Here is a 13,096-nt window from a genome sequence, read left to right as displayed (position 1 = left end):
AAGTAAAATTGTAATACTGTATATAGCTCCAAGTCTCAATATAAATAGTAAGCCTATTATAATATCTAAGTTATTATTAATTATGTTGCAGCATAAAATAAATAAAGAAATTGTATCTGCTGAGCATATATGCTACAGCCCACATAACTCTAGTTGCTTGAAGTGCAATTGAAAATTACGATTTCTGGATGTAATGAAGAAACATTCTATTGGAAGTAGCACTTTGGGAGTCAGTTTACTTTCTCGTGCAGATCTGCCCCTTGCTCTACAGCTTGCTATACTTCAGCTATTGACCTAAATCTTGGGTCACATATACTTCTACTATAGATCTACATGTGAAAATTTGTTTGATCACATATGAATCAGTTTTGGCTCTTCAGCACTGTGTTTTGTGCTTGAGCTCAGGACTTAGACAAATTTCACAGATAGACCACTTTTAAAAGGCACAACATCTAGGTGATCTTTATACCATCAGCTAGAGTATGTTGAGAGGGTCCAGAATATGTAAAAATATATGCCAAATTAATTTTTTAAAAGGGTGAACCAAAGAAAATAAAGTGTGAGAAAATGCCCGATTAAGTGCCCGATTAAGCACCACAGCTCAATTTGCCTTCATTATCATTTCTTCTCTTCCTCACACATTTGTATTCATTTATACCATGTAGCATAAGGTCTGCTATATACATACTCACTGTGTACTTTGTATAAGAATGGTTCAAGACCATGGTTTAGTGATGAAGTGCTGACTACTGGCTTTAAAGCTTAGTGCACAATGTTGCACAATAGATTGTGAACTGAACAGTGGTTGCAATTGCTTGCTATTTCATATTTCTATTTTTCATAATGCCTAGCACTACGATGTATATATGTAGAGTTACCAAAACTTATTTGGAATTACTGAAAATGTGCTATACATTTATTGCTCTTACTTCTCTCTACAAATCAATACTTATCCATAATTCACACAAATATTCTAGAAGTCCCCTTCACTATGTCTTGCAAGAATTAGGCTACTATATTGTGGATCCTTAGACATATAAGCCCATAATCAAGCATATAGTCATGATCTTGTGCATAAAATTTAACTCTTCAAGCTACCACACTTAATGGCTGTTCTACTCCATTTTGCTATCTCAGAACACTCATATATATCTTATAAATATATATAGTTATACTATCTGCCACAATATCACTTTATTTTAGCCTTCAAAACCAAAATTCATTGAAATAAAAAAGATCCCCCAGCTAGAATTAAACCCTCAACTTCTATCCAATAAGGCAGCTGCTTTCTGAAAATGCGCAATTTGCCACCTCAGACCCAACTGAAGGAAGGAGTAAGTACACCTCATACACTTCTTTCACCTTAACCACCATTATCTCTGCTTACAACATACTTCACAGGTGTAACTTCTCCAAGTCTTCATGGAGATTTGACTTGTCCCTGATCTTTTACCTTGCTTACTACCCTAATGCCTCCAGCCACTCTGTGGCATGGTTACAGAGGCCATCTTCAAAAGCTCTGTTCTGTCTTCATATTCAGACAGGCTAGACCACAAGAGCATTCCAGTCTAACTTGAGTGGAGCTTGGGTAACCAAAAATTCCAGCCACTTTGTGGCATGGTAGCTAAACTAAATGAGATAGACTCTGTAGAGTTTCTAATACATGCTAATAAGAGTACTGAGATCCATGAGTTGTGTGGCTATATGCTTGGACTATCAGAGGACTTCTGGCACAAGGAATATATGTGCACATCATGTGGAACCAGTCAGATAATTGGTAGAAGCAAGAATATGATCTATCCTGACTTGCTCCTTGTATGCTCCCCATATAGATGGCAGAGGCAAGGTATCATGAGTGGTACTGCCTATGAGAGAACTTCACCGGAGTGGTTACATTTCAATACAAGATAAATAGCTAATACAACATGTAATAGCTGTGGTACCAAGCTAGTGAAGGAAGTAATCATAGATGATGTCTTAGTTTTTGAAGTTAAAAGTTGATGAAGTTACTGTCAAGTGGGCTCCTATATTGGACTTAGATAGCTAAAAGTGCAGGCTATGTGGATTTATTTATTATGGCAAAGAGCACTTTAGAGCAAGAATGGTTAGTGCTAATCAGCAAGTATGGTATAATGGTGGATTAAAGCATAGTAGTATATATTACTTAGAATCCCAGCTTTGTAACAAGGCACTAGCTCAACTTACCAATAGTTCAAATTGGCATAATCTGGCCTTTAAATTTTATAGTCAGATGTTGTAAATAAAGACTATAATAGACTGTAAGTTATTATTATTTATGTGGTAGGCACATTATTCACAAAATTCACCATAATAAATGATAAAAAGACTACTGTCAACATATCTTGCAAAGTTATAAAAGTGATAAATACCACATATAGCTTTAAGTCTCATATAAAAAGTAAGTTATTATTATTTATATTACAGCATAAAAAAAATGAAGAAATTGTACCTGCCGAGCATATATGCTATGGCCTACATAACCCTAGTGTAGAGTTATATGCACAGCTGTAATTACTCCATACAAAGCCCCAGTAATTGGAGGGTGTGGTCAAATCAGTATTTAAAGATTGATTGGCTGATTTACTAGAGGCAGGCAAAGAGCTATTCTTTTTGACTGCTGTCTTACATCTCTTCATGAGTTTTCAACTATTGCTTAAAGTTTTGAGAGTGGCTATGCCTAAGGCCTTGACAAATAATGCAGGATTATTTGCTGGCTTGTGAGGTTTCTTAGATTCACTAAGTTTTGAGGCTTCATCTAATGCTAAATTCCTCTTATTTGGCTTGTTCTAAACTATCTTCCACACTTCATCATTATTTGGTTCTTAGTTATTCCATAGTTGGTCTTTAGACCACTGTATATAAACAGGCACATTTTTGGATACAAACTCTGAACCCATTCATTCTCTGTAGCTGTAAATAACTTGGCCTCTTGTGACACCACTCATACTGAGAGGAAGCTTGCATTTGTACTGTAGTCTAGTAACTTTATTAAGTATTTTTAGCTCTTTGAATTCTTAGTGCAGCTAGCCAGATATATCACTTTTAATCTTTTTGTCATCAAATCATTAAACGATAGCTGTGCCCTCATATGTACATTCTCTAGAGAAACATGTGTATATAGACTGGTGACATCTACAGTTGTTCAAATCTACCACATTGTGGAGCTTTGTGTGACCTTGTGAGTTGTAGTCTGTCATTGCAAAGTTGGATATTAGAAAAGCTTGATCTCTGCTAATTTGAAGAATTCTTCCATTGAGCATAATGCACTTGACACTAATTTGTGTGCAATGTATGGAAACTACATTTGGTGAAAGTCCTTCTAGCTGTATAGAAGTAGAAGAAGATGTTAGCTTGACAAAAACTGTCTTCAAGCCTAGTTTGTCAGTTTTGTCTAGTGACTTACATTTCTAGCCTACTACTTTAGCTTCAGCTCTATTTGTTATGCAGCATTTAGTGGCTATTTTTTTTAATCATTACAGATAGCTCTATACAAATTCTAACTAGTCCTGGATAATTTTGTGTGCAAGAGTGTGGTAAGTCCTATAAGTTATCCTTTAAGAAAGAATTGATTTCATTGCTTGTCCACTGCAGATCCACTTTATATAGTTTTTTGTGTCTTCCTTTTTTTGTCTTGCTTCAGATCAGGCCTCCATTTATCACGGCTATAAAAGCTTGTTAAATTTTGATCTGATTCATTAGCAAATTGTTCAGATCTGATTTCATTTATTTTATCTCTGTAGAAATTACAAAAGGTTATTATAGAGACATGGTGAAATTTTGGATCAGAAAGCTTAGATTGATTTGGTCCTCTGCCTACAATGTGTGAGCAAAGAAGCTTAACATCAGCTTCTATATATGCACCATATCTCATGTGTTCTAAACATCTTGTAATGTTTGGCTTTTTTATTGCATATTTTGTTTCAATATAACTACTGCGGTGAACTAGTGCCATAGCACTTTATCAATTATACACTGCTATTGATAGACACTATTAGTGTAATGTGGTGTAAACATTGGTTTTGCAGTATAAAGTGAATTATTGCTTGTTATTTGTTGTGGAGTCAGGCTCAACACTTCACGAGAGAGTAAGAATCGTGGATGACGATGATGAGGTGGTGTGGACAAAAGTCTCACAACTTCAGTACAGCTTGTACAGCTAGCCTGATTGACCAAGTAATATTATGTTAGTAATGTAAGTAATACAAGTAACTAAATGAGCTTACCTAGCCCAATTGACCAAGAGGTTGAGATGGGGACTAAATAGCAACAGAGTGCTACTATATATACTGCTAGAACCACATACAAACTGAGCATTATGTAAGCTACAGGCTGCTGAAGTAGTAGAGCAACAGTGCAAAAATAGGGGCCAGTGAGTCATGATATCTAATGTATCTGGGCTGACAGAAGTTGGAGATCTGATGCTAATTGAACTCTGATGGAAAGGAAGTCAGCATTAGTGACATATTGTCAGGCTGATGTAAATCAGATGTCTGATGCTGATCAGACTCTGGTGAAAACTGTCAGGAGGCTGTGTAACAGCTTCTTTGATGACGGTAGTATGTCAGCATGCTAAGTGTGCTGATGCACTAATGCACTGTGAAGGCGTGGGAGTAAACTGGCGCTAATATGAGAGTTTGAGCGCTAATGACAGCAGAGACATCATAAAAACCTAGGAAAAATTGTAGAAAATACAGAAAAATTACAGAGCAATGCCATGCCCACAATATTACTCTTCTTTTACAACTGAGACTTCTGATGAGATGCAAGTTCTTGAATTCTACTGGATTCCCACTCAAGTTCTGCAGTGTTCTGATTGGCTGCCAAGATTGAGCTGGAATTGGTATTTTTGTAGATTGGATAAAGCTGTGCATGTATTACAACTGCTGTACTCACCTTACTGAAAAATTTGAAGAGTAGAAGTGAAGAGTAAAGGTTAAAGTGGAGCGAGTTGCAGATGCAAAGAATCAATGAAGTTATTGAGTCTGAAGTCTTAAGCCTCAGATGACACTCCTTATATACAAGTAATCTAAGACCCCTGACACTATGTAGGACCTATGATACTCTACATTACTAAGTGCTCATGTGACTACTTATGACTCATTACTAATACATTATCATTATGTTTAGTAATGCAAAAAATAATAACTGTTGAAATATTTCCATTAAGCTAAGCTTCCTATCAGGTGACATTATCTATGATGTCATAACATGTGACTGGTCTAGAACAAGTTCTGAACTTGTAGTTATCTTATCTACTGATCTCATCATATTTATATGATCTAGGTTTCGTAATATGCATACGGCTGTATAAGTCATGTGATTGTGTTTAATGCTTATAATAAGTGCTAAGAATATAATAGGTGCTTGTATAGAGCAAATTTGTGATAGTACCCCCACCTTAGAACTCGAGCTTTGTGAAGAGGAGTTAAGTGCCCATTGAATCAAATCTTTTGTTTTCTTTAGTAGTTTCATTAATAAAACCCACTACTTCAATATTGACCTGGGCTATCTGTTCAACTATGCAATGCAGTCATTTGACTTTACTTCAAAGGTGATGTTGCTGTTGTTTATGAGTAAAATCCGTATCTCGCCAGTGTAGTCTCTGTCAACAACGCCCGCTGCTATATCTAGTTCTTTGACTGAAAGCCCACTTCATGATGTGATATGTCCGTAAGTACTAACTGGTAGCTGTAGTTGTACTTCTGTTGGTATGAGTTGATGTTGATGAGGTTGTATTGTAGCATTGTTCAGTGCATATAGATCTAAGCCTGCAGCTTCTTTTAAACCTCGAATTGGCAATTTTGCCTCTGATTGTAGTTTAACAAGCAGAGTGGAGTCTCTTTCATAGACTGCCATTTCCTGAATAGACATCATTTCCATAGTTCGTGCTTTATACAGGTCATTCTGGTAGGAACTGACTATTCATTTAGTATATTTTAGGTTTTCTGCTAGTTTTCATGTCATATCTTGATCGCTTTCACCTTTTCATTTGACCAAAACGTACATTATATGATTACGTATCCAATGTTAGAGTATTTCTCAATTTCAAATTCTTTGTGACCACCTTTTATTATTGGTGCTGGAGCCAATTTTTTTTTTCCCAGCATAGATTCAGTGTAAGAGACTAATTTACTTGTATGAAAAACTGGATGAATTGCCCTGTATTGACTTGGCATTTTCAATTTAAACATTATAGGTGTAATCTGTTCAATGATTTTGAAGCATAGCATGGAGTTAATGCAAGTTGTGTTATTCAGTAATCCCACATATTAAGCATAGCTTTATCGCCAACTTTAAGTTGTACAGCCTGTTTTTGTTGGTCATAATATCACTTCATTTGTTCAGCAGCTAATTGAAGTGTCCCTTTGGCTTGTTCTTGTGCCTTATGTCTTTTGTGTAGTATACTGTTCAGATCTTTGTTATCTGAATCTTTGAAAAGTGTAGGGCCCATTTTTAAGTGTTGTCCACATTCTAGATAGAAGGGCAAATGTTTTGTTCCTTTGTGAGCCAGATTATTGTATGCAAACTCTGCTATACTCAGCAACTGTGACTAGTTGTTCAAGTTGAAGTCTATATAACACCTCGGATATTGTTTCAGAGCTTGATTTACTCTTTCAGTTTGACCATTCATTTGAGGATGATACACAGTAGACATTGATGATTTAATTCCAAGTCTTTTGCACCATTCATGGAGAAGCTCTGTGGCAAACTGAGTTTCTCAATCAGATATGATTTGCAGAGATAGACCATGTAACAGGTAAACTCTGTCATATAAGACTTCTGCTAAATCCTTTGCTGAAAACTCATTTGTAATTGCATAAAAGTGTGCTCTCTTGGTTAATCTGTCTACTACAACATATATAGCATTGTAACCTTCAGATTTTGGTAACTGAGTTATTAAATTGATGGTAATTATTTCCCAAGGACCTGCTAATATGAAATTCAGTTGTAATGAACCAAAATGTTGTTAAAAATGGTTCTTCATTTGTTAACATGTTTCACAATCTGACACATAGTTTTTATAGAATATAAACATACTTGGCTACTAATAGTTTTGTAACACAAGTTTGTATGTCTTCCATCAACCAGGATGTCCTGCCAATTTATGATCGCAATGCATTTGGACTATTTATCTTCTTAGACTTTCGTCTTTAGACTTAGGAATGTAGATTTTTCCTCAATGAAGGAGTAGTCCATTCTTGAAATTCCAATCTTGCAATTTTTTACCAAACTCTCTTGGTTCAGATTTCAGTAATTGCTTATAGTCTTTTGTTATTTCATTGTCTAACAGTGCTTTCTTGACCTTTTTGAGTATAGAATCATTGTCTATTAGGCCAGCATGAAGGTAATCTAGTGCACAAATCTGCATGAAGTTGGCGTACACTTCTGGTTTAAGCAGAATTTTGTCCTCATTATCTAAATGTACTGTCGTGGGCGTAGCCCCGGCCTCCTATTTTATTCCCATTTTCTCCAATTTATTCCACGATTATACGACCCTCCAAACGTTGTCGGCGCATAGGCGCCAGTTTACAAGCCATAGCCGCGCGCTAAACACCTCGAGAACGCATCACCGACGGGCACGCATCAGCGCATCAGATGTGCCTGCATCGCCGCCGCCCCGTCGCCGCATCATGCCTCCTCGGTAACAGCCGCACTCCAATCTCCATCGGACATCCGATCCCCGTTGGCCCGACAACGTCATACGGTATGACACACCGGCCTTCGTTTCCCCGCCTAAGTCCCCTAGACACTAGCAGTCGCCGTAGCACCAGTCGCTTATGTAAAGCCTGGTCCGTGCGCAATCTGACTAGTATATAAGGCTCCCCTTTGTCGCTATCTAGCCCCATCTCAACCTCTTGGTTAATTGGGCTAGGTAAGCCTTCACTTGTATCGTAGTACAGATTGCTAATACACTTAGTTAATTGGGCTAGCTGAATAAGCTAACGCACTAGTCGCCAGACCTCGTCGGCGCCGCCTTCTGATTAAGATCCACGCAGTATCCCTCGTGGTGTGTCGACGCAAGTCCACATCATGTACCCTCTTCTCATGATCTAGTCTTTTGGACAAAGAGTCCTCAACCTGCATTGTTTTGCCTGACTTATGTTGTAGATTATAGTTAAACTGCATGAGATATAGAGCCCATTGTGCTTGTTGTCTTGTCAACTTTTGGGCAGTACAGAAATATTGCAGGTTTGCATAATCTGTCCAAGCTTTGAACTATTCTGAGTGTTCTTCTAAATAGTGTTAATATTCCTCTAATGCTTGTATTATAGCTAGTAGCTCTTTGTTGTAAAATTCATACTTCTTTTTATGAACACTGAGTGACTTAGAGTGGAATGCAACTGGATGCCAGAGTTTGTCTTCAGGATCTAGTTGAGATAAAATTGATCTGATAGCGAAGTTGCTAGCATCGGTGGATAATTTGAAAGAATTTTTGTCATCTGATATTTTTAGAGTAGGAGCTGAAATAAATGTCTTCTTAACTGTTTGAAAGGCCATTTCTTGTGCTTCACTCTAAACTTATAATTGATTTTTTTTTGGTTAGTTCTGTAAGTGGCTTGCTAATCTTTGCAAAGTCTTTAATAAATCTGCAATGGAAATTCGCAAAACCTAAGAAAGCTTGTATTTGTTTAACTTTCTTTGGTTGTGGGCACTTGAAAACTTCAGATACTTTTTCAGGATCCATTTTTATTGACTTATAAGATATAATCATTTCAAAATAATCTATAGATTCGCGTTCAAAGAAGCATTTCTTTGCTTTTGCAAATAGATCATTCTTTTGTAGTCATTGCAATGCTTCTCGTACAAGATGTCAATGTTTGTTTTTATCATTCCCAAAAATGAGAATGCTGTTAAGATATACTATGACTTTCATTGATGAATCAAGTCACTCAAGATATTATTCCTCATGGCTTGGAAAGTTACTGGTGCATTGAAAAATCTGAAGTACATTACTATGGTATCAAAGAGTTTTGCTTTGAAAAGAACGCTGTCTTTCATTCATCTCCTTTTATTTGCACGTTATTGTAATTCCATTTTAAGTCAATCTTTGTGGATATCAAAACATTGCTTAAGGTGTCTATTAGGTCTGATATACATAAAGTAGAATAATGATTTCTGACTGTAACTGCATTCAGATTTTGGTAATTTATTATTGGTTGCAACAATCTATTGTGTTTTTTTATAACAAAGAAAGATGCAGTAATAAAACTTTTTGATGGTACTATATATTCTTTACAGAGTTCCTCTTGAATCCATATATTCAAGGAGTTTTGCTTATTGACAGACAAGGGATAGATTTTAGCCAATTTAGGAAGGGGAGCATCCTTTACTAGATTAATTGCATGATCGTATTCTTTATGTTTTGGCAGGTGCTCTGATTTGACCTTAATGAAGACAGTATCATAATTATGTATCCAGGCTGGAACTTTAGATTTCCAGTTCTTAGTATCTTTATTGTTCAAATCTTCTTCTGATTCTCTGACGAATGGTCTGTCGAAAAGTTTCATGACAACTTCTGCTTGTGCATGATCAGCTGGGGATTTTACATCAATCCAGTTTATGTGTGGTATGTCCATGTCTGCAGCTCCTAAATTGTCCAGGTCTGTTTTCCATAGCTGTTTTGGTATAGATTCACTTATGTCAAGTTCTTGATCTTTTTGTTTTACTCTCTTGTTGATACAAGTTTCAGAGCATCTAATGAACTTTCATTGTCCTCTTTCCCAATCTATATCAGGATTATGAGCAACAAGATACGTGTAACCTATAAGCGCGTCTTTGTCTCTGAGGTTAATGACATAAAAGTAGTGCATGGTTCTATGGTCTTCTACAACCATGTTGGCTTTAACACAGTGTGTTATTTGCCTGATTATATTAGGAGTTCCATTTGTGTTTATTATTTTAAATGGAATTGCTAACTTATTTAAGGCCAGATGATTAGTTTCAATGAAACACCTATCGATGAAATTTGTTGTGGCCTCTGAATCTACCAGAGCATTGGTCTGTGTCTTTTTGCCATATACTATCATGTGTCAAATCAAGTTAACATATAATAAGGGCAAACAGACACAAAAACAAATACTGGTCAGACAGTAAAAGCATAAGTGGTTCAGATAGGCTCTGATAGGGGCTACTAGACCCAGGGCTGCAAAATAGGAGCTACTGTTTGAAAAGAGAAAACTTGGCATTTTGGGCCTCTAAGAATGTGGTGCCCTGGAAAGACCAGGCCAGGCTTTTGGAGCAAGCCAGAACTAGGGCCAGAACACATAGGAGCTATTAAGCAGTAATTTCTCTGCACTGTGGTCAGCTCCCTCTGAATTTCAACCACCTGCATAGGTGTTGTCTGGTTCAGAGGTCTTTGTGTGTGTTTATTTTAGGTACCTGCTGTTGAGCCCTAGCTCCAGCCCAGTTTCTCTGTCCTTAAGCAAAGTAGTTCCTGGGTATCTCTTAGTCCACCTGGTGTTTTTATATCACCTGCATGGTAGTGAGTTTACTCGGTCAGTCAGTTTAGTCAGTTAAGACCTTGAGTCCACCCAGCAACTTAGTGCTGAAGCATAATATACAGGCGCCTTCTTATGTGCTCTGAGTCCACCTAGCAACTTGATGCTGAAATGTGGTATACGAGCTTTTGTCTTATGTTACGTCTATGTCTATGACTCATGTTAGTCTCACTAGGTTGATAGCACACGGCTGTCTTTCAGTGGTCTCTGTTAGCATCACACCTCTGCTTGTAGTTTATTTTTAAGTAGAATTATTTGTGAAGCACTCTGATGTGGACTGGTGTCGACACACCACAAGGGATACTGCACGGATCTAATCTGAAGGTGGCACTGACGGTGGTCTAGTGACAATTGCAATAGCTTGTTCAGCTAGCCCAAGTAATCAAGTTGTATTAGTGACTGTACTACGATACAAACAAAGGCTTACCTAGCTCAAATAACCAAGAGGTTGAGATGGGGCTAGGTAGCAACAGAGGGGCCTTTTATATACTGTTCTGGTCGCACACAGACCAGGCATTACATAAGCAATTATAGCTAGAGCGTCTGCTAGTATTTAGGGGACTTTGGCAAAAAACAGGGGTCAGTATGTCATAGTGTATGACATTGTCAGGCCGATGGGAATTGGATGTCCATTGTTGATCAGACTCGGAAATAGAAGGTCCGGTGGAGATCAGAGCATGGCTGTTGCTGAGAAAGCATGATGCAGTGACGAAGCGGCAGCAATGCAGGCGTGTTTGATGCACTGATGTGTGCTCATCGGTGATGCGTTTCCTGAAGGTGTTAGTGCGTGGCTAAGACTTGTAAACTGGCACCAATGCGCCGGCGATGTTTGGAGGGTTGTACAAACATGGAATAAATCGTAGAAAATCGGAGAAAATGGAAAAATAATAGGAGGCCAGAGCTGTGCCTATGACACACTCCCAGTCTCCCTTTATAAGCATATCCTTGCTTGCAACCAAAAATCCTCCCTCTCAAACACTCAAGACAGAAGTTAACCTAACACCTGATCCATCTAACTCAGTTAGAAGGCAAACTTAGTTCCTCCCTAACTAAGTCTTACTTTCTTCACTCACAATAATATCCACTAGGGTTATGTGGGCTGTAGTATATATACTTGGCAGGTACAATTTCTTTATTTTCAATGCTACAATATAAGTAATAATAACTTAGATATTATAATAGCTTACTATTTATATGAGACTTAGAGCCATATACAGTATTTATCACTTTATATCTTTGCAAAATATATTGACAGTAGTCTTTTATCATTTTATCATATGAATCTTACAAATAATGTGTCTATTATTGGCAACTTATCTGTTAGGTGTAGCATATACATATCACTATGATAGAGTGTAGCATGAAGACATCCTCCAAAGATTGAAATATAGGCTCATTGTTTCATTTCTACCACTAGTCAAGTATAGATTCACAAGTTTACTAGTTTTTAAACTGTCCACTTGGTCAGACAGTGCAAGGCTTGTCAGATTATACCTGGTGCTTGCAACCAGGCCAAAATTTGAAGAGATGGCCTCTGTAGCCATGCTACAAGGTGGCTGGAAGCTTTGATTACCCAGGCTCCACTCAAGTTGAATTAGAATGCTCTTGTGGTCTAGGCTGTCTGAGTATGAAAATAAAAATGTGTGAGGAAGAGAAGAAATGATAATGAAAGCAGATCAAGCTGTGGCGCTTATCAGGTGCTTAGTCAGGCATTTTCTCATGCTTTATTTTCTTTGGTTCATCCCTTTAAAAATTAATTTGGCATATATTTTATATAGTCCGGAACCTCTCAGTATGCTCTATCAGATGGCGCAAAGATTTTCTAGATGTTGTGCCTTTTAAAAGTGGTCTATCTGTGAAATTTGTCTAAGTCCTGAGCTCAAGCACAAAACACAGTGCTGAAGAGCCAAAACTGATTCATATGTGATCAAACAAATTTTCACATGTAGATCTATAGTAGAAGTATATGTGACCCAAGATTTAGGTCAATAGCTGAAGTATAGCAAGCTGTAGAGCAAGGGGCAGATCTGCACGAGAAAGTAAACTGACTCCCAAAGTGCTACTTCCAATAGAATGTTTCTTCATTACATCCAGAAATCGTAATTTTCAATTGCACTTCAAGCAACTAGAGTTATGTGGGCTGTAGCATATATGCTCAGCAGATACAATTTCTTTATTTATTTTATGCTGCAACATAATTAATAATAACTTAGATATTATAATAGCTTACTATTTATATGAGACTTGGAGCTATATACAGTATTACAATTTTACTAGTTTTTAAACTGTTTGCTCAGTTAGACAGTGCAAAACTTATTAGATTATATCTGGTGCCTGTAATCAAGCCAGAATTTGGAGAGATAGCCTTTGAAGCCATGCCACAAGATGACTGGAAGCTTTGTTCACCCAGACTCCACTCATATTGGACTGGGATGCTCTTTTGTTTAAATCTGTCTGAGCATGAAGACAGGACAGGGCATTTGAAGATGGCCCCTGTGGCCATGCCACAGAGTGGCTAGAAGCAGTTATATTCCAGGCTTCACTCATTCTCAACCAGGAAGCTCTTTTGGTCTAGT

This window comes from Phanerochaete carnosa, assembly GCF_000300595.1.
Source record: "Phanerochaete carnosa HHB-10118-sp unplaced genomic scaffold PHACAscaffold_8, whole genome shotgun sequence".
Taxonomy (NCBI): domain Eukaryota; kingdom Fungi; phylum Basidiomycota; class Agaricomycetes; order Polyporales; family Phanerochaetaceae; genus Phanerochaete; species Phanerochaete carnosa.
Note: the sequence above shows the minus strand (reverse complement) of the source record.